Raw genomic sequence first — 23,734 nt, 5'->3', positions numbered from 1 at the left:
CATATTATCGGAATGACAAAACTCTGTCTCAAAGATGCCGCCATAGGTGCAGTTCTCCACGGCTGGTACACAGTTTTGAGAGTGTAATGGTGAACTTAAATTCCTGGATAGCTGCAGCCTGCCGCACAGAACCTCGTCACCTCTGTAACGGTTTTCATTTGACCACAATGTGGATTGTAGAAGAAAGCTTACATGATGTGCTACAAAAGGATTGACTTTTTTTTTTCCCTTTTCAGACTTTAACCAACTTCTACTATCCTTGGATGATCCTTGCCTGAATTATTGATTACATTGTTGTTGACAGAATGTTAATTTTCTAACCGTTCTTTGTGCTCTTAAAAGCTGGTATTCTTTACAGCAAGAATTTGACTTGGGAAAGTAAACGTTTTAAATGCAGAGTATGAAATATTTATGTTATCATCGATGTAAGTATCCCATGAAAGACTTGTTGTGTTTCATAAGTAACCAAGGAAAACCATGTATTCTATATGGCAATATTCTATATTGCCATTCTATGTGGCAAATGTGTGCAGCTGTGCTTCTCATTCTTTGGACAGAATAGAGACCCACTAGAATTCTTATTGCCTGTTCACTTGGTCATTTTCCACCCTATTTCTACAAGCAGTGATTCCACTTATCGCCTTATAGTGCTGACTCTATTAAGTTAATCTCTTAAAGGATTTGGCACAGTGTTTTGGGAGTATGGTATGATGTTGCATATTTTTCAGTGTCTAATTGTTCAGAGAGTACAGGGCTAGGAGTCTGGGGCATAGATGCTGTCGACCAGATTGTGACCTTCAATTTCCATGTCTACTAAATGAAGCTGTTTGGCTTTACTTCTTTTTAGTCCTAACATTGGTTGGTCCCGGAATTCTGTGCCTCTACAACTTCTTGTGAATGTTTTTGATGGATTCCAGAGGACTTTTTATAAAGCCTTCACCATTTTAAGATATTAAAGAACACTTTTAAAAGTTTCCATGTTTCTAAAAAAATTTAAGAGTATAAGCCATACTGTAGATATAAAATCTGGTATCATCATTATCACTGTTATTATTATCATCACAGTTATCATAACCATCAACCTCCACATCATCACCAACATTTATTCAATGCATTTTATGTTCTAGACCTGATGATAAAGACATTATATGTATTTTCTCATGTGACCTTGCAATAAAAGCTACTAGCATTATTTAATTTCATAGATGAGAAAAATTAAATTGGAAGAGAGTTTGCCTAAGGATGCATAAGTAGGAAATGATGGAACACAGTTCCCAAAGTCAGTTTAGTCTGACTCCACAGTGTATGTCCTCCACTGCTATTTTGTAGTCACTCCTGTTGGACACAATTAATGAGATAAATTATTAAATCCTTTACAAGATTCATTATCAAATTAAGCAGTAGAGCAAGAATGTGTTTTTCCATTTTTTATATGGGTGCATACCCACCCTTTACCCATGCATACCCACCATATGCATCAATGCCCATCCTTAAATTTTACCTCTATCCAATGAAAATGGGCCCCAAATTTGTCCATGATAAGGTTGCCAAAACCAGGGCATCAAACTTCAAAATGTTTCCCTTCGGTGCTCTTTTGTTTTAAACCTCCCTTTTGAAGAACTTAGTTGCCCTGATTCTTCATATCTATGTTAGAATTTTTTCTTTCAACTATTCCCACGTATTTCTAGGATTGAATATTCCAGTGACTCATTACATTTTAGAAATATTTTCTCACAGTAAAAGGCAAATAAAAGGTCCAAAAAATAGAGTCATTTCTGTGCTGATATCCATAGTTAGAAAACAAATGATAGGACAAGGAATATTTGCTAATTTTTTCTCCTACTAAACTTTTGACAATAGAAACAGTTACTTTTATTTGTTTCATTTCTTTACCAAAGAGTGAGTTTTTCATTACTCAGTGAGAAAGAAGGCAATTCTCATAGAGTTGCCCAAGGAGCTCAGACTCCTTCCTACTCCAACCTGCCTTTTGGGTGGACTTATATGGATTTTCAGAGGCCAGAAGCAGAGAGAGGACTACTGAGAATTTGCCTGTGTTCTGTTACTCTCATATATTTATTTAACATGCTTCCAAACATTTTCCTGTGACCTTGAGTTGTACATTTAAAAATTAAAACCTTTAATTTTCTACCCAATTTGAGGAACGAAATTTTGCAAGTGAATTTTTATGGTGGCAGTCATTTTAACATGTCATCATAAGGAAAATGGCAAAAGAAGTAGAATCTGAATGTAGGATTGATTATTCATATGCCCATATTAAATGCCTGTTGGCTTGTCCTATTCTATGCCTGGTTTTATAAGCTCATAGTGGTGAGAACCAAAACAACAACAAAACAGATTTGGGCTCTGTCTCTATGGGGGGAATGTATGCTTTTATATATATTTCCCATGTATCTGTCTGTCCATCTGTATAGTTCATTTGACTATATTTTCCTCATGCCAGCCCTATGAGGTTGGATTAATTATCCCCATATTACAGATGACTATGTAAAACAATATGTACAATGCATACAATACTCATTGGATAGTGAGTGGAGGATGGAGGCAGTGCATTGGATTAGATATTTTCCTTTCAGGTATTTCCCATCCAGTAGTTGTGAAATCAAGAAGAAACATGTGAAAGGTCAAGAACACATGGTAGCTTATTATTATTCATAAGCCTGGATCATTCAGATGAAACATAGAAAAAAAAAAGGTTAGTGAAAAGAGGTGTTTATTGTTGGGCAAGGTCAGTATCTGAAGAAAAGATAGTAGTTGAGATGAAAGAACAACCCACATTGTGAATTTTCCAATTATACCCATATATCACATATCGAGTTAGGAAGATAGGATTGAACTAAAGGAGTTGATCTGGGAAGATACATATTCTTATGCATAACATACTTATTTTATTTATATTAGAGACTTTAACTATTTCTCCCATGTGATTTGTATTATTATCCTGATTTTACAGAGAGCCAGACTACACTATAGAACAAAGTGTACATAATGCCTAAGTTTCCAGTTTCTATGTAGGTATTTCACTGTCCAAGCAGGGAATGCAGAGGCAAGTGGTGTTACAAAGAAGGAGATACATAATAATTTTGTTAAACATCTAGATGTAGCCTTACCTGACAGCATTTTCCCAGTTGGTTTGTTTGTTTGCTTGTTTTAGCTTAAGGGCCTGAGGACACAGTTTAAATTAGATTTTTATCACTGTAATCAAGACAGTCCTGATTTTAGTGTGGAAAAATGGAAGGGACAAAGTTAGACTGTGGTACAGCTCAGGGTCCCTCTAGCAGAGGATCTGGGGAAATTATGCAGGGTGAATTTTGTTTTTCTTTTCATTTGTTACAAAGACTCTCCTTACCAAATCAAATATCACATCAGTATAACTGAGAAGTTTTCTTTTTTTCTACTTCCATGAAAGGGAACTTGCAAATTTCTGACTAAGCTAAGCAAAAGATAAAGCAGAAAAAGACCGATATTTATTATGAAACATCTAAAACCAGTGCTGTCTCACTTAGGCTGATTTAGATTTATTCAAGTGTTAGAAGCTGGGAAGAGATGAGTTCTTCCCTACCCAAACACCATTCATTTTATTTGCACTGGCTGCTTTCCAGAGAGCTGTTGCCCTTTCCCTTTCTCATGTCTTTTTCCTCCCTTTATCAATTAGTCAATTATTCAGTGTGTCTTTCTGACTCCCTTTTACATCCCTTTCCTGTTATTTTTCATCTCAAGGAGATAAACCTTCAGAGAGAGAAACCTCTAACCTTGCAATAACCCCACGATGGAGGACTCTGCCAATTATCTTCTTAAAGGAATATAATACAGGTTTTATGTATCTCCGGAATGCTACATTCTCAATCCCTTATCCCATATTCAAAGAGAAAGTGGTAGGTTTCCTGACTTCACACCCTAAACAGAGGTTGCCTCTTCTCTTTCCTGTGGTTTTTGATGATCACAATAAAGTTGGAGGTAATGGGGCAAAGGGGCAAAGGGAGGTAAATTGGGGGTTTATAATGAGAATGATCCTTTATCATTCCCAACAGATCTCAAGGTCTCTGTGTAGGCATTAATGAAATAAGGGTTTCAGGACTCATAAACAATACACACACACACACACACACACAAATATGCGTTCTAGTATCTGCTTATTATTGCTAACCTGGGATCGTGCTCAGCGTGACTATATGAGCATTCTAATAAACAACTGTTTGGAATTCACTAAGGGGATTAGATGGAGAGAGGGATTCCTGTTGACAGGCAAACCTCCCCTCCTCTGTGCTTAAAATTATAAAGTTGGAAGGAGCCGCTACAGCCATTGAAGGGTAGCAGAGTGGATCTGCAGACAGTGGCATTAGTTAAATCAGTTCATAGTCTGGAGAAGAATACAAATGAGGAAATGACTCAAGCTAAGGGGTTTATGGAGAACAAAATGGTGGGTAGCTGTCCTTAATAATTTCTGAGGTGGGAGCAAGACTTGCCAAGGAACAATTGTACCTGGAACAAGTTAGATTAAGTAGCAGGGAAAACCTTCTGAGCAGTGAATATGAAGGCTTTAGACTAGGTGGTAGAAGACAGATATGGAAGCTTCATATCTCAAGGTCTGGAAAAAGAGAGATTTGTTTTCATGTAGAATGAGAAGTTCTACAGTGTTCTCACAAGATTTCTTTTCATCAGACACCAGGATTTGAGGTAAGTATGTTTGATGAAGGCGTGTAGAGAAATAGGTCATTTTCTCCTTCTGCTCTTGATTCTTTTGCTTAGAAGGAGAGAAGAGGGAGAGGGAAGAGAAATATAAAGAATAAGAATTAATGAACAGGGAGGACATAAGCAGGACCGTCATGGATGAGAATAAAACTTTGAGCTATGTCTGAAAACATTGCTGTGCACCGTATTATGAGGGGATCTTCTTAAACATCAGATTCTGATTTAGCAGTTTTGATTTGAACCTGTTATTCTACAGTTCTACCAAACTTGCAGGTAATGCCAATGCTCATGGTATGAGGACCATACTTAGGATAGCAAAAGTAAGACCACAGTTGTGTGTCCCGGTGAAATGTAGGTTGACGTAAACATCAACAAGTTTGAGGGAGAAAAAGAAAAAGTGCTGCAAAGTAGAAACCTCCAACCTGTACAAGAGTGTAGTGAAGCTGAGAGTTGGTATTTCCTACAAGTTTACCTGTTATACTCCTTGAAGTCGGGTATGGCTGAGAGTGGAAAATTGCATACTGGTTACATGAGTCTCTGCTTTGGCAATGCTTCACAGCATCACCTTATTCTCCCCCTGTTTTCTCACTTCTTAGCTTTGTTAAATTCATGTGAGGCAAGGTGGCTGTGTTGGGAAGAGTATATTCTACCCTGAGTAGAGTCAGAGAGAAGGTATAATCCAGGTCTGTTTTCTCCTGCTTTTCAGGATGACAGGTTAATAGAGACCCTTCCAGCACTCATTCCATACTTTCATTTCACACTTGAAAACATTCTGTTTTTAATTTGGAGTCATTTGTTTTCTTAGAAGGACATACTGAGAGAATGTTCACTTTTATATACTCTTCAAATAAAGGATCTGATGCTAAGAACCTATAAAAATTTCTAGTCACCTCAACATAAATTCTACATTGATCTGTTTTTCTTTCTTCCTGTAATTTTTCCACATTTAAGGTTAATTGACCTTCCCATAAGTGAGAGCAAGGGTGTAGTAATATTTCGCCACATGTTAAAAGAAACTGTCAGCTCTTATTATCTGTATTCTTGCCCCCACCTTATGGAGGCTAAATGGTGCTGTCATGTTTACAGTAGTACCTGCATGAATCTGGATATTTTATTATTGCAATCTCATATTGGAAAATTTCTGAAATATGTTAATTTATGTTCTTATAAATCACCATACTGGAGTAATGAATAACACGTGTTCAGGACAAGAAATGGACTTAGCAGGTGCTAAAAAGAGCATCAGTCATCATTGTCCTCTTCACAGCATTATAGCCCCCTCCTACAATTTAACTCCCTCTCAAACTGCAGTTCAGAATGATGTAATTAGGCGATGTTTCCAGGAAAGGAATGGCAAATAGGTTACATCTCATATACTGACTGGAATAATTTATTAAGTGACTGTTCAGACAGAGCATGTGTTAAAAAGGACCCTGAGACCTGTATAGACTCAGAAACTGCTTGGTTTGGTTAGTACTGACCATCATGGATACAGGAGAGGAAAGTGATAGTATATGAACCATAAAACTTCCCAACTAAATATTTTAAACTAGACCAAGGTTGAAAACTTCTGTCAAGACAAAAACCTGTGCACAGATAATTATAGCAGCTTTATTCATAATGACCAAAACTTGGAAGCAGCTAAGATGTCCTTCAGTAGTTGAATGGATAAATAAACCATGGTACATTCAGACAATGGACTATTATCCAGTGCTAAAGAGATTTGAGCTATCAAACTATGAAAGACAAGTGAAAGGAGCCAAATTGAAAAGGCTATATACTGTATGATTCTAACTACGTGACATTCTGGAAAAGGTAAAACTATGGAGAGAGTAAAAAGATAAGTGGTTTCCGGGAGGGGGGCGGGGATAAATAGACAGAACACAGAAAATTTTTAGGTCAGTGAATATACTCTGCATGATATTATAATGATAGATATATGTCATTATACATTTGTCCAAACACATAGAATGTATAATACCTAGAGTGAACCCTAAGGTGAACTACGGACTTTAGGTGACTAGGATGTGTCAGTGTAGATTTATCCTTGGTAAAAACATGTACCATTCTGGTAATGATGCTGATAATTGGGAAGGTTATTCATGTGTGGGGGCAGAGATTATATGGGAAATCCGTAACTCCTTCTCAATTTTATTATAAACCTAGAATTGCTCTAAAAATTAAAGTCATGCAAAAAAGAAAATATAGTCCAAAGAGCACAAATGATTTTAAAACCTATGATAGAAATCAGGTATCATAAAGACAGGGAAAGTTTCACTGTTACATAATGACATTAAATAAAGAAAACAGTGGGATATGTATTTTTGTAGGCCTCTGCAATCTTTGATCATGGAAATAACACGCAGTGTTTACTAACCAGTTCCTATGTGCCAGGCACTCTTCCTCTCAATCTTCACTGGAGTCATGGATGGGTGCTATCCATATCCTGGTTTATTATTCTCCCCAACAATCCTGTGGCAGAATTGTGATGATTCGTAAAAATCAACCCTTAGAATCATTAGTAAATTATCAAAATGATGGGGGCGCCTGGGTGGCTCAGTTGATTAATCATCTGCCTTTAGCTCAGGTCATGCTCTCAGGGTCCTGGGATCCAGCCCTGCACAGGGCTAACTGCTCAGGGGAGAGTCTACTTCTCCTTCTCTCTCTGCCCCCCCCCCCCCCGCCTTCATGCTCTCTTTCTCTCTCTCTCAAATAAATAAATAAAATCTTTTAAAAAATTATCAGAATGATGAATATTAGATGCATAAACCAAACTACCATGTAGTGCTAAGTATCCATCATTACTAAATTTTGAAATTTAGCTTTTGGAAAACAGAGCAGGAGAAAAAAAATAGGTATAGACTTTTTCAGGTTCTTTTTCATTACCCATAACTGGGACCTTCAAATAAAAATGCAAAAAAAAAAAAAAAGGATCTTATTACAGAAAATCTGTATATAATAGAATAATATATAATAATAGAATAGAATAGAATGCCCTGTTTATGTTTGTTTATGTGAGCTTACCATCAAACCCCACTTCACCACAGATAAATATTTTATGGAACTCATTTGTGTTTCTAATTCATTATGAGTCTCATTTTTCTTCTGCCTTTGTTTATTCTCTATTTTAAAAGCTAAAAATAGTATATGAAAATTAAAATAATAGTGGTGGTGAGGGAGGGGCACTTCTACTGTCAGCCACTTCTCCACCAAGGAAATATTATCTACAAAATATAAGTCATGTCGATTTATTTGCATTAAATTTTGCTTTGCAAGACCCCTTTCTTTATTCTGACACTTGGTGGTAAAATTATTTGTCCACTTTCAATCCATTCCTTGAAAACTAATCCACAGATGGTCAATGGTTCACGTAAGTAGGCTCAGGTCATGTAAACAAATCTTCAAATTCAAACATTATTATAGACAGAACATCTTGGAAATAGGAAAAAGCCAGAATATGAGTAATAACCAGTGCTTCTACACATCTTCACACAAGTCCTGTTTGGAAAAGCACGAATGTGGCTTCTATCCACTGTGAGAGTGCTCAGCTGTAACAACACTGTTGCTTCATGTAAAAGGAGTGAAGTGAAGGGATGAAGCATCAGATGGCAGGAAATGGAGTCATTTTCAGTTACTTTTTTTTCTTTTTAGAATCAAGAAGTTTTTATATAAAAGAAGTGGTAGTTAGAGGGATATCTGGATTCCCAGATATAAAGCACCTAAGGTCTCTAGCTGTAACTGTAACTGTAAAAATAATAAAATATAAAGATATAATGGACCATGATAGAGTGGAAGGAACAAGGGCTTCGATTCACAAAGACTTGCTTGAATCTTACACCACCACTTCTCAGCTGTGTGAGATTAGTCATGTTAATAATTATTGCTGAAGCTGTTTCCTCATCTTTGAAATGAAGAACTAGGGAAATGCCCACAGCTGATTTTATGAGGCAGGCTTGGTGCCAATGTGCAGATGGGGCACTAGAGCTTGGATCTCATCAACTACAGTATGGACAAATATTGATCTATTTATGCAATGACTAATTGTTTCTTCTGGCAGCAAAGTAGGATGATGTAGAATCTGGAGAAGGAAAATGAGGCTTGCATTAAAGAATATTAATAGTTGATGTTATAAGATTATCCCTCCATTAATAACCTCTTTTGATTCAAAATTCACAAATCAGACTCCATCAGCTTTGGATCTTTTAATTAGATGTGAGCAGGTATAATTTGTTGCTATATTCTGATAATCTTAAAATTAGCATTTTTAAATATGGGCTTTTTTTTTTTTTGAGACTGTGTGGAGTAATAAAAGGAAGGTAGATTGCTGTTTGTAGTCCTCAATCTAATACCTTTTAGGTGTGTGATCTAGGATAAGTTCATTCACTTCTCTAAGCTTCAGTTTCTTCACCTAAAATGGAGATAAGAATTCCAATTTTATCACCTGGTAGTTTTTTAGGACACCATGAGCACTTATGAAGTGATTTCTCTTTTTTCTGGAAACCCTACTCCCAGATCATCCTCTTCCATTTCTTTCATGTCATGGGCCATCTTCTTTCCTCTTGTCTCCCTCTTGAAGATGGGGAAGTGTCTTATTCATTGCGTTTCTAGCCATGCTTGTTACATAGTAAGTGCTCAAAATGTCTTTAAGAGTGGGAGGGAGGTAGGAAAGAAGTTAAGGAAACATACTTGTTGATTCAATCATTAATCTATACAATTCATTTATCTTAAAAAGTGCCATGAAAGTATCAAGTATTGTTATGATATTTAGCCAAAAAGATAGTGAACTTCTGACTTCAACTCTTCTCACTGAAAGCCTTTTTTTTCTTTTTTTATGATCGGTATTTTTTTCCTCTTCCCCTGGCTGCTTTATAGGTGATGTGACTGCTTCATACAACCTCTCTCTGGGCATGTGGTTTCTGTTAGGGATGTGGAGAGAATTTCATCAGGAAGAGGGAAAAAAAAAACAAAAAACCCAAGTGTGCTTTGGAAAGAACATGTACCTGGAAGAGGTGATATCCTCTTTCATAGTGCTCCCTTTTCTTTGTAGAACAGTGTTTTTATCTGTTTGCTTTCTTGCTTGCTTGTTTTCTTTTTTAAAATTTTATTATGTTAGTTAATCACCATACATTACATCATTAGTTTTTGATGTAGTGTTCCATGATTCATTGTTTGCGTATAACACCCAGTGCTCCATTCAATACGTGCCCTCTTTAATACCCATCACCAGGCTAACCCATCCCCCCACCGCCCTCCCCTCTAGAACCCTCAGTTTGTTTCTCAGAGTCCACAGTCTCTCATGGTTCGTCTCCCCCTCCGATTTCTCCCCCTTCATTTTTCCCTTCCTGTTATGTTCTTCTTCTTCTTTTTTTTAACATATAATGTATTATTTGTTTCAGAGGTACAGGTCTGTGATTCATCAGTCTTGCACAATTCACAGCGCTCACCATAGCACATACCCTCCCCAATGTCTATCACCCAGCCACCCCATCCCTCCCACCCCCCACCACTCCAGCAACCCTCAGTTTGTTTCCTGAGATTAAGAATTTCTCATATCAGTGAGATCATATGATACATATCTTTCTCTGATTGACTTATTTCGCTTAGCATAATACCTGCTTGTTTTCTTTAGAATGAGATCATAATGCAACTTAATTTGGATCTTAAAATCAACTCCTCGGGAGCAAAAAAACGAAAGTTTTCCTTAAGCTTGACATTTCAAGACCTAACTTCTATAAGCATGACAAGAGTTACCTCCTTAGAGTTTACAGATTTCAGTGAATCTGTATCAAAATCCCAATGATGTTCTTCTCAGTAATAGGAAAAAAAATCCTAAAATTCATGTGGAACACAAAAGAAACGAAATAGCCAAACCAATCTTAAGAAAGGAAAACAAAGCTGAAGGCATCACATGTCTTGATTTCAAAATATATTACAAAGCTATAGTAATAAAAATAGTATGGTACTGGCAAACAACAACAACAACAACAACAACAACAACAAATATAAAATGGAATGGAATAGAGTCCAGGAATAAATCCACACATTTATGTTCAGTAGATCTTTGACAAGGGTACCAAGCACACACAATGGGGAAAGTATAGTCTCTTCAATAAATGATGTTGGGAAAACTGGGTTGAAATGCTGAAGAATAAAACTGAACCCTTATCTCAATCTCTATATAAAAATCAACTCATAATGGATTAAAGGTTTAAATGTAAGACCTGAAACTGTAAGACTACTAGAAGAAAACACAGAAAAACTCTTCTTGATACTGGTCTTGGCAACAATTTTTTGGTTATGACACCAAAATTGCACGCAACAAAAGCAAAAAATAGACAAACTAAAAATCTTCTGCCCAGCAAAGGAAACAACTAACAAAACGAAAAGGCAACTTATAGAATGGAAGAAACTATTTGCAAACCATAATTGTGATAAGGTGTTAATATCCAAAATATGTAAGGAACTCAGCTCAATAGCAAAAAACCGAATAATCTGATTTTAAAAAATGGACAAGGGACATGAATAGACATTTCTTGAAAGAAAACATACAAATGGCCAATAGGTACATGAAAAGGTGCTCATCACTAATCATCAGGGAAATGCAAATCAAAACCATAGTGATATATCACCTCATACCTATCGGGATGGTAATTATCAAAAAGTCAAAGAATTACAAGAGTTGGTGAGGATGTGGAGAAAGTGAACTCTTGTATACTGTTGGTTGGAATATAAATTGGTACAGCAATTATGAAAAACAGTATGGAGGTTCCTCAAAAAATAAAGCTATACCATATGACCCAGCAATCCAATTCTGGGTATACATCCAAAGAAACTGAAGTCTGGATCTTAAAGAGATACGTGTGCTTTCATGTTCATTGTAGCTTTATTAAAAACAACCAACATATAGAAACAACTTAAATGTTCATCAGTAGTTGAATTAATAAATAAAACGTGATACACACACATACACACAATGGGATATTGTCCAGTGTTTTCAAAAAAAAAAAAAAGGAAATCCTGCCATTTGCAGCAACATGGATGAAATTAGCCTGGAGTACATTATGCTGAGTTAGATAAGCCAGACACAGAGAGACAAATAAATGTATGATCTCACTTTTATGAGGAATCCAAAACTGTCAAACTTACAGATGCAAAGACTAGAATAGTGGTTGCCAGCTGGGAGTAGGGGAAAAGGAATAGATGTTGGTTAAGGGGTACAAAGTTTCAGGTATGCAAGATGAATGAGTTCTGGAGATTTTATGTACAGCACTGTTTTATATATTTGAAATTTTCCAAGAGGATAGTTAGATCTTAAATGAAATTTCACTACACACACACACACACACACACAAATTTTAAGTATATAGAGGCCATGAATAAGTTATTTAGCTTGATTATGGTGATCTTTTCATAATGTATACATATACCAAAACATCAGGTTATATACCTTAAACATACACAATATGTATATGTCAAAGATATCTAAACAAAGTTGTTAAAATAATTTGTTTCTCTAAATTTAAATAGCAAATGTCCTACCATGTTTTGTTTTGTTTTGTTCTATTTTCCTGAAGATCTGCCAGCAAATTCAATCCCTATACAATCAGATTCCAACCAGCATATTGGGTCTCTGATGTTATATAGACAGTTTGTCACAAGGGACATGAAGTCACAGGTACATATGGCCTACTTTCCCAGGAGTATTCATTTTGCTGTATGATCTTAGGGAAGGATTTTTATACTAAACCAAACATGAATAAATGCAATGTCACTGCTTTTGAAAGATGAATACATATTTCAAAGAGATGTCTCGCTTGTCCCTGGCCATTTCAGGAGACTACAAGGGGTCCCCCAAGAAGACTTTAGTGAGAACTACTGGTGTAGGGAATCCCCAGAGATGAAGTTATCTGTGACACTTATGTGGAAAGGTTCAAGTTAGAATAGGATGGTTCTTACCTAAAAGCATCATCTTCTTATTTATATACAGGTAGGCTGAGATCTGAAATTCTAATATGAGCTTTTTTTCCTGTTTCTTAAGAATTTAATTAAGACTTGACTATTCATGGTTTCAAAAACTCTTTAGTATTTCTTGCCTTGAAGTTTTGCTCGTTTTGTCCCTGTGTTATAGGAAATCATTTCAAATCACTTAATTACTAATATATGCATACCCAAATCCTTCCCATTCTTTGAGGCCAATCTCACACACACACTTATGTACACACGCACATGCATACACACACACACACTTCATTGAAAACTATCTTCCTGCCATTATTAGCCAGAACATATACTCAATAAATACATATTAAATCTCAATGCTATGAGGACAATATGCCAGACACCAGGAATATGGCTTTGAACAAAAAACATCTGAATTGCATCTCTTTTGATCTCCCCCACTTTCACCTATAATGGTTAGTATTGAAGTCAGCAGGCCTGGGATTAAAGCAAAGTTCTACCAGTAATAATCTGTGACCTTAAAAAAATCCTTTAACCTCACTAAATCTCAGCTCTTGCATTATAAAATTATAGAGACAATGAGACTTGTATCATGATTCATCCATCACGATAGACATTAAATTAAAAATAAATAACAACTGTATTCCATACCTGGGTCTGTTAAATAGTTAGTGAGCCACAAATACTGTTTTCACCATATTTAGCCTTACTTAGTCCTGGAGGGCAGCATTCCCCATAGCATCCATCAGAGTGATAAACACAAATTGGGAACAAAATGAATAAAAAGAATGAATATTGTTGGATATACTCGAGGGAGAAGTGACATAGTTATAGGCACCTTCAATCAAATAGAGGGTTGGAAAGCAAGTAGGAGGATGGGGAGGCAGCATCCCTAAGTGTGAGATGGGTTTTGAGGGGGGGTCATTATACAAAAACTGAGAGGTGGATCTGATGCCACTGTTCATTGCCATTGATCAAAGATCAATTCTATCTACCATATCTTTAGAACGAGCTCTGGCCTGCCTTTTCTGTTCTTTGGTGGTGAGGAAAGCTTATATACATTTCAGAACCAAGACGAAAGCCATATTGCTTTCCATAACACACCATATCAGTGTAACTTTTTCAGGAGCTCATGCTGTTCTCACCAGGATCTCACTGCTGTGATGGAGACAGTTCTGTATGGCACCATCATGGGAAGGTTTATTTTTATCCTCAAATAAGAGGCATGTCCCAGTGGTCGGATATTCTATCCTGAGGTTTTCTAATTACCCAGCTTCCTCCTTCCCTAGAATTAATTTTTTTAAAAGATTTTATTTATTTATTTGACAGAGAGAGACACAGTGAGAGAGGGAACACAAGCAGGGGGAGTGGGAGAGGGAGAAGCAGGCTTCCCGCTGAGCAGGGAGCCCGATGCGGGGCTCGATCCCAGGACCCTAGGATCATGACCTGAGCCGAAGGCAGACGCTTAATGACTGAGCCACCCAGGCACCCCCAGAGGGAGAGAATCTTAAGCAGGCTCCATACCCAGCGTAGAGTCAGTGCAGGGCTTGATCTCACGACCCTGAGCTCGTGACCTGAGCTGAAACCAAGAGTCAGATGCTCAACTGACTGAGCCACCCAGGTGCCCCTGCCCCTGTATTCTTAAATTTTAACTGGAAATATCAGTATGAACTTGAGATTATTTTTTCTTTTAAAAACAATATTTTTATATTTGTTTACTGAAAAAGTCTTTTTTTAAAGATTTTATTTATTTGAGAGAAAGAGTACGAGTTGGGGGAGGGTCAGAGGGAGAGGGAGAAGCAGACTCCCCAGTCAGTGGGGAGATGGACGTGGGGCCTCATTCCAGGACCCTGGGATCATGACCTGAGACAAAGCAGACGCTTAATGACTGAGCCACCCAGGCACCCCTATAATTAATTTTTGACCAGGTGATACTGATGTTTTTTTTACAGCTAAATTCTTCTTATGGTCATGGATATTATACTGACTAAAAACTAATTTCAGACCAAGAAAATACAAAAGAGAATAGGGTAGTAGCCTTAAAGTACTGAACAGATATCCTTGGAGACTCTTCTGTCTAGTTGAAGAGTTAAGGTATGTACACACAAAATTATAATTAACATCATATGTGTCAAATTTGTTTTTAAAAAATACTTGCTTCAAAATTATCACCAATGGTGCTGTGAGAAGGGTTCCTCAAGGAGGTGATGGTGGAATAATTAGACTTTTAAAATTTTCTCAGTATTGAGTTGAGAATATGTATGTTTCTATGTAGTAGTATATATTTACTTAAAATGTTACATGTTATGTATAAAACTCAACATGTATATATAACTTACACATGTATACATAGCATATATACATGTATATAACATAAATGTGTATATATATGTGTGTGTGTCTATTTGTATACATCTGCATGACAACATCGCTCTGGAGTTTTTGCTCTAGAAATTGTTTCAAGAATCACTGAGTTGGAGGTTGCTGCACAGTTTCTTCTGCTATTGTATGTGGGTGCTACTGTGTTTGCTTGTGTGTTTGGCAACCTGACCCTGAGCTGATTTAGGTTTGTCATGCTTGGTAGCAGTTGTGTCAGATGGTTTAGACTCATGGGTGAGTGGCTGCCAATCTTTAATCATCTCACAAGAAAGGGAATCTTGACTCTACCAAACTTGGCAGTTGTTTTCAGGAAGGCCAACACTAACTCAATCTTGTTTTTTGGTTTATTGACCATGTACAGCTTTTACTGGTGCTGAGTTTGGGGCAATTAGTCATGAACTTGTGACATATCAGCCTGCCCTGCACTCTGGAAATACCAGAAATAAGATGAAAATTTTACTCGAAATCCTTAAGAAGCTTATTCTAAAAGAGCTGGTTAACCAGGATATAGATGAGAAACTCTTTCTAGCAGAAGGAGGGAACAGCTGTAGACAACATATACTAATCTTATTTTACAAGGAAATGGTTACATGCAATTAGAGGAAAATCCTTACAGGGAATGACACCACATTCTTAGGAAAGGGTATGAATTAAGGGTAATGTCCTTTTGAAACACATTTGGAATTGATTCAATACAGAGAACTAAGAATAAAATACAGCCTCCTTCATTTACTCCAAATCCTTTGAAATATTAAAAAGGATATTGAGAAGATCCATAAGCATTCTTGAATATAGAAAGATAACCTTCAATGAATGAGCAACTGTGAAGAATCCTAAGCAGATGGAAAGTGAAATGAAATAAATTGAAGAAGGGAACCACAGCTCTGGCATGCTCATCAGAGGACTGCTGCAGGAGGAGAGGGTGGGGACCCTCTCTTAAGAGTCCTCCATGCCTAGCATTCTACCTTCTTGATAGATATGGAAATTGAGACTCAATTTAAGTAGCTTGTCCAAGTTATAATCAGAGATAAACCCAAGAATGTCTCAGTATCAAGCCTCTGAGTTAATTGTTCTTATAGATTGCCTCCTTTCTATGTGCCATACTTTATCTAGCATTTCTCAATATTTTGTGACAGCAATTCTATGAATTTTCTCCCATTTTACAGATAAGAAAACCATGTGAGGACCTTAGGTTATTCCAGTGGGACTGTGCTTTCTAAGAGTCTGTTCTTAAAACCTACTCTTTCTTCATCTTTCTCCCTATAATAATTTTAGTAAAAAGTCAGATAAAGATTATAGGCCTTCTAAATCTACCCTGTCCACTCTTTTTATTGGAGAAGTTAATCTCCATTCTGCAATAACATTATTATGGATGTGTGCCTGATGTTGTCATTTGTAACTACATTTTACTGGTAGAATAAAGAATGTTAATATTGTAAGTATTTATTTGATCCTGATTTTATATACTAGCCTTTGGCCCTGGCCACTGGGTTCACATATATGAGGCCTGCTCTGACATAGCTTGACATGAAAAAGATCAGTCTGAATATTATTGTTATAATTCTGCAGGTATCACTGAGGATTTAGAAAATGGGTTTTATGTGTTTAATTTTAGAGGGTAAAATGATGGCTTAATGACAGGAGAATCAGCACCAATCTGCAGAGATCCAAAAGTCTTATGGGGGAGAGGTCCCTTACTTAAGAAACCTAGCAAATGCAAAGCAGAGTTGCAAAGCTGATGCATTAGTGGGTAATTATCATTTTTTAAAAAGGTCTTCTGATTTACAATGGAGTTAAATTGGGAGGCTCTTTAAGTGGCAACTTTAAGTTTTTAAGTGTTGGTTTATAGTGCACAGTCAAGGAGAGGATCTAAAGGAGATTTAAGAGCCAACTATAGGTGGGGGGTGGGAGGGATAGGGTGGCTGGGTGATAGACATTGGGGAGGGTATGTGCTATGGTGAGCGCTGTGAATTGTGTAAGACTGTTGAATCACAGACCTGTACCTCTGAAACAAATACTACATTATATGTTAAAAAAAAAAAAAAAAGATAGCAGGAAGGGAAAAATGAAGGGGGAGAATCAGAGGGGGAGATGAACCATGGGAGACTATGGACTCTGAGAAACAAACTGAGGGTTCTAAAGGGGAGGGGGGTAGGGGGATGGGTTAGCCTGGTAATGGGTATTAAAGAGGGCACGTATTGAATGGAGCACTGGGTGTTATATGCACACAATGAATCATGGAACACTACATCAAAAACTAATGATGTAATGAATGACATAACATAAAAAAAAAAGAAAAGAAAACTAATCTACAGTAACAGAAAACATATGCATGGTTGCCTATGGGGGCCAAGGATTAATTGAAAGTGGAAATGAAAGACCATTCAAAGTGACGGAAATGTTTTGTATCTTAATTTAGAGTGGTGGAAATATGGTATATACATTCATGAAAACTCATTGAGTTGTATATTTAGGATAGGTGCATTTCACTGTATGTAAATTTTACCTCAGTTAAGAGAGAGGGTATAGGAAACAGGAGAAAGGAAGAGAGGAGGGACAGAAAGGGAGAGTGGAGAGAGCAGTAATAGGAGCTACTTATAAAGTGGAATCTATAGATTTGACATCTGGTAGGATATAAGATCAGGAAGAGGAAGGGGTCCAAAACAACAAAAGGTGGCAGAGTAATATTCTGCAAGAATATCACTGACTTTAAAGCCAGATAGATGTTTAAGAGGTTCCTCCAAGGGGCACCTGGGTGGCTCAGTCATTAAGTGTCTGCCTTCGGCTCAGGTCATGATCCCAGGGTCCTGGTATCTAGCTTCGTGTCAGGCTCCCTGCTCAGCAGGAAGCCTGCTTCTCCCTCTCCCACTCCCCTTGCTGTGTTCCCTCTTTGCTGTGTCTCTCTCTGTCAAATAAATAAATAAAATCTTTAAAAATAAATAAATAAAAGCCAACTATAGTTGGTAATACTGTGTCACATATTTGAAAGTTGTGGAGAGAGTGGATATTGAAAATTCTCATCCCAAGAAAAAACTTTTTTGCAACTATGTATGGTGACAGATTTTAACTAGACTTTCCTGATGTATACAAATATCAAATCACTATGTTGTATGCCTGAAACTAATATAATGTTATATGTCAGTTATACATCAGCAATAATAAAAAACCTTAATGATGCCCATATATTTGCAAAAGAGTTTGCAAACCAGTGACCATAGAGTAACACTGGCCCACAGACATATTTTATTTGGCCCACATAACCATGGAACCATCATGTTTTAAATTTGAATTAGTTGTCAATATTTAATAGTTGGATTTTTCACATAAACATTAAGATTTCTGGCTTCTGTTGAAAAATCAAGATCAGGCAACACAGGACAGGATTTCCCAAGAGCAGCCATCAGATGGAGCTCCATAACAGCTACCCATTATAGAGGGACCTTACCTCTCCAGTTTGACACAATCCTCACATTCATAAGTCATGTTGGTAGTACATATCCTTGATATGAGGTGATGAGAATGTCACTTTATCTCTGTGTTTGCCCTCCCATAACCCCAGTTTAATTATGAAAAAAACATCAGACAAATCCCAATGGAGGAGCATTCTACAAAATACTAATCAATTCTCCTCAAAATTATCAAAGTTATCATAGACAAGAAAAGTCTAAGAAATTGTTACGGGAGATATGGTGAATAAATGTAATATGGTATTCTTGATGGGATCATGGAACAGAAAAATGACACTAGGTAAAAACCAAGAAAATTCAAATAAAATATGTACTTTTTTCAGCTTTATTGAGGTATAACTGACAAATAAACTTGTAAGGTACTTAAACTGTACATTGTGATGATTTGATTTATATATACATCATGAAAGGATTCCTCCTATCTAATTAATTGATACATCCATCACTTCATATTTATTATTTATTTATTTTTGGTGGGAGCATTTGGGTTCTTCTCTCTTAACAAGTCTCAATCATGCAACATGGTGTTGGCTATGGTGGCCATGTTTTACACTGGATCTTCAGATTTCATTCGTCTTACTACTAAAAGTTGGCACCCTTTTACCAACCTCTCCCTATCCACCCCCCATTTTCAGCTCTTGGCAATTACTTTTCTATTCTGTTTCTTTGAGTAAACAAGTAAAGTTTTTTTTAAAAAAAGCATTGAGATAAATGAAACAAACTGTTTCATACTGGATATATTTTTCAAACAGAGATGTGGTATTTTTGAAATAACTGACAAAAATCAGGATAGGCAAATGCTATTTTACTCATAACATTTCAGCATATCAATTGAGGCTTGTTCAGTGAATGACATGAGTTTAACATTTTTAATTTTTTTTTGAGAAACCTCGATACTGTAGGGATTTTGGTTGCTTCTCTAATGACACATTCTGTCTTTGCTGAGTTGTCATCTCCTTCTAAGAAAGTAACCTAGATGTTTCCAGTTGATTCTGAGGTGAGGAGGACTCTGACGGTTCAGTGTTTGAGCTAAATTCATACTGTTCTGGAATGACATAAATGCATTCTAATGTGGCTCTGGTAACCACATTTGACCTAGGACACCACAGTGAAGCTTTAGAATTCTGTATCTCAGATCATGCCAGCCTTCTTCTAGAAGACTTTATGAAGTTTTTAATCCTGATTTTGCCCATCTAATTCTGTATCAACCCTATATACTGCATTCATTACCACCTCCTCACATTTACCTATATTGTCCTTCCCCTCACCCACTCATTCATCTATATTTTACGTCCTGTCACATTACTCTTCCCAGATAATTTGTTTCCACACTTGTCTCACCCATCCTTGAAACCTTTGAGTACTTTTCATCGGAATTACTCATGTTAATACTTAATCATATTTATCTCATTTCATACCTTGAGTTCTTTTTATATCCAAGGCGTTAATCAACAACTCATATCAAGAGGCTAGGAATAATAATCTGAATTCTCCATGGTCTTCAGTGGTATTCTACACCTCAAGCTCTCGCTTATATCTCTCCATTGATTTCTTAATGCTCAGTACATACACAATTTCAGTGTGTCTCACTTGTTGAAAAGGCAGATTCCTGGGTTCCAAATCAAGAGATGTGATTCAGCTGATTTTGGATGAATTTAGAAATGTATCTTTGTGACTCCAAAAAAAGTGAATCAAATACCAAACTCTGAGAAATCCTTCTACAGATCCTTCAACCTCTTCTATTTATAGTACTATCCCAAAAAATGCCTACACCTCTGCTCCTCCAGCCTAAATTTTTGGTGGCCATGCAGCCCCCAAATATTTGCTATAAGATACAGAATCAAAACTGCCCAAAATATAGAAAGGAGATAGACTGATAAAAGTATGAAGTCTCTAGAAACATGGCTCCCTGAGATTGGAGACAGGTGAATGGTCCAGATTTTTGGAACAAGTAGATTTTCCAACTTGTGGCTTCAGTAGTGGCAAAAACTCTCATAACACCCACTGAGGTGTACAGTCGTTAATTCAAGGATTTTATCAGGTTTTGAAAATGACATCAGTTGTGATCCCAACCATTTATTGATTTATTTAGCAAATTATTCCTATTTTTAAATGCCTTAATGTTGGGGCACATTAGTCATAAAATATTCAGTTCCAACCAGGATCCAAGCTGAGTATGTGGTTGAGTCACCAGATCATGGGGTGCTCTTCACATTTCCCATAGGAGAAGATTTGGGACAGAGAGTTTGTATTAGGGCAGGATTTTGATACAATTCAGAGGGACAACTAGGGTTTGGTCATGAGTCAATAGTCATTAGCAGTCCAGTGAGGCATTCACTTTGAGAAACTTCAGAAACTAGGAATTAAGAAGCCACATAAGACAGAATACGTGTAGCAGTTTTATACAATGAGAAAAGCCCTACATTAGATGTTGAGAGATCTAGGTTCTAGTGCTTAAGTTAAAAATGTTAGTGGCAGGGGCGCCTGGGTGGCTCAGTCCATTAAGAGTCTGCCTTCGGCTTAGGTTACGATCTTAGGGTCCTGGGATTGAGCCCTGCTTTGGGCTCCCTGCTCAGCGGGGAGCCTGCTTCTCCCTCTCCCTCTGCCTGCTGCTTGCTCCCCTTGCTTGTGTTCTCTCTCTGTCAAATAAATAAATAAAATCTTAAAAAAAAATGTTAGTGGCAAATATTTGTTAAGTACTTGCCATATACCAGGAACTAAGCTAACAGTCTTATTAGTTATCTAATTTAATCTTTACTGAAGTGTAGTCAGATGGATACTATCTCATCTATTTTATAAACATAAGATACCAAGTCTCAAAAACATAAAATAACTTGCCCATGTTAATAGCTAGTAAATGCCAAGATGGGAACTTTAAATGAGGAAATTTTACTCCAGCAATGTTAAATTATTATACTTTCTTTGCTCTCTCCTGGCATATGTTAGGGGACCTAGGTACATCTTCATACATGTAAAAAATACATATATATATATATATTTATGCCAGTCCTTTTCAATTTCATAGTAAATATGAATATTTCATGTTAAATGAAAGATATGGAAGTGCTTATAAAAATACATAATACTATTCCATGGGGGAAGCATAGCAAACTTAAGTGCCTACAAAGGCCAGACAGGAAATAAAGCCTAATCTAATAGCACATTGTTACTATGTGGAAATGCAGACCTAAAATTATAAGATTTCTAATTTTTCAGAAAAATCCATGTATCTTTAGTCCAGTGGACATTTTCTAACTATTAAATATAGGTTCAAATTAAAACAACAACAGCAAAAAAGAATTAAGTCTATGAAGGTCAACAAACCAAGCCTAGAAGCTTCTGGCTTGAGACATCTGTACCATATAAGCAGGAAATCTTGTTTTCAGAAACAGTCACTGCCCTAGAGAACAAAGATATATACTGGTTATACCAACTTTAGTAAGGCATATGACCTCCTAGGGCTTCAAGTGCCTCAACTATGACTATTCTCCCAATGCTCCGTATACCTACTCCTGCCTCAATCTAAAATCTCAGATGTTTGTAATAAAACCATGGTATTGATTTTGTGCAGTTTATAAGCTGACTGAGATGTAAAACACTTTGATAAAACAAAAAGGAAGAAGACTTGAAGATCCTTTTGTAACAGATGACAGACGAGTCCAAATAAGCTCTTATATGCACTTTTGGTATTCTTTTCCCAACTGAAGGAGCGATTAGATTAAACCAATGAAAAATTCCAAAGGCGGTCCAGCGGTCAGAGTGTAGGGGTATGCAGGCAGCTGGTACTCTGGCAGTAGAATATATTTGGCAAGGATTAGGTAAACATGAATTTGGGATTTTGGAATTGGCAATTTGGTGAGCTATGTATTAGTCTAGAGGAGAGAAGACTTGTGGGATAGCTGTGATTTTTTTTTTTAAAGATTTTATTTATTTATTTGACAGAGAGAGAACACATGAGAGGGGATACGGTCAGAGGACAAAGCAGACTCCCCGCCGAGCAGGGAGTCTGACGCGGGGCTCGATCCGGGGACTCGATCCGGGGACTCGATCCGGGGACTCCGGGATCATGACCTGAGCCGAAGGCAGTCGCTTAACCAACTGAGCCACCCACGCGCCCCAAGGGATAGCTGTGATTTTAAATAGATGAATGCTATCAGACACAAAGATGGGTTGATTTTTTTTTTCTGCATGACAGAGTCAACTAGAGGTTTGAATTTGCATCAGTGGATGAGGATGCTGGAGAGAAATCTTGTTTGGGGAGAAAGAATCACTTCTTAAAGCTGTTTATATAGACAGAGGTGCTTCAAGAGGCATTTTGAGTTCACTACTGTAAGTATTTAAACAGAAGTTACAGAAACACTTGGCACCAATATTGCAAAACGGGTTTGAGCAATGTCATTTAGAGTTGGAGGAATGGGATGGTGGCTTGCAAAAATCACTGCCCGTTAGACACCCAGAAGGATGGTTTGGCATGGAGTAAGCACAGTATCTAGTTCAGTAGGAGTGAGGTACGTATATGAATGGATGAAAAACAGGCATTTCTTATCAAGCAGATGCAGGTGATTCTGTTGAAACCACCTGTCTGCAGAAACACTGGAGTAGACCTCCTCAAGCCTCTTATGTCCCCAGGATTATCAGAAGAGGAAGAAAAACTGATCATGAACATCTACGAAGCAATGCTTTGTCCCAGGTACCAGGTATTTGCATCATATTTATTTCACTGTGTGCTCACTCATCCTTACTGTTTCATGGATGATTGAAGTGAGACTTCAAAAATTTAAGTAAATGGTAATCATGAGGTTTAGGGTAAGTGAAGAAGCAGAAATCTGAATTTGGAGGTTTGCTCCAAAACCTCGTAACTCATACTGTGCGTAGTGTTTTACTCTGCCACAGATTTTGCTTTTGGAGGCAGGGATCTGATAAGGCATGGGGTGGGGCGATACTCTCAGGGAGAGACTAATAATACCTTCGCCAGGTATTCAAGCACCGGATTCTGTGATGTCTTCTCCCTCAAACAGAAGAATACTGTGGCAGCCTTTTACCCCCTTGCCACTGAGGTGGGCTCTGTAAGTATATGAGTAAATTAAATCAAGGGGCAAGGGCAAAGAGGAGATGAAGTGAGGCAACAAAAAAGTATTATTTTCCAAACAGAATGCTCTTTATCTACTAGCGCTCTAGGCTGACTGCCCACATTTAATGAATGCTGTCCTTAGAGCCAC

The sequence above is a fragment of the Mirounga angustirostris genome, unplaced genomic scaffold (assembly GCF_029215605.1).
Source record: "Mirounga angustirostris isolate CCGP_5_RB_7025 unplaced genomic scaffold, mMirAng1.0.hap1 SCAF_6, whole genome shotgun sequence".
NCBI classification, from domain to species: domain Eukaryota; kingdom Metazoa; phylum Chordata; class Mammalia; order Carnivora; family Phocidae; genus Mirounga; species Mirounga angustirostris.
The sequence above is the reverse complement of the archived record's forward strand: the minus strand, read 5'-3'. Positions refer to the sequence as shown.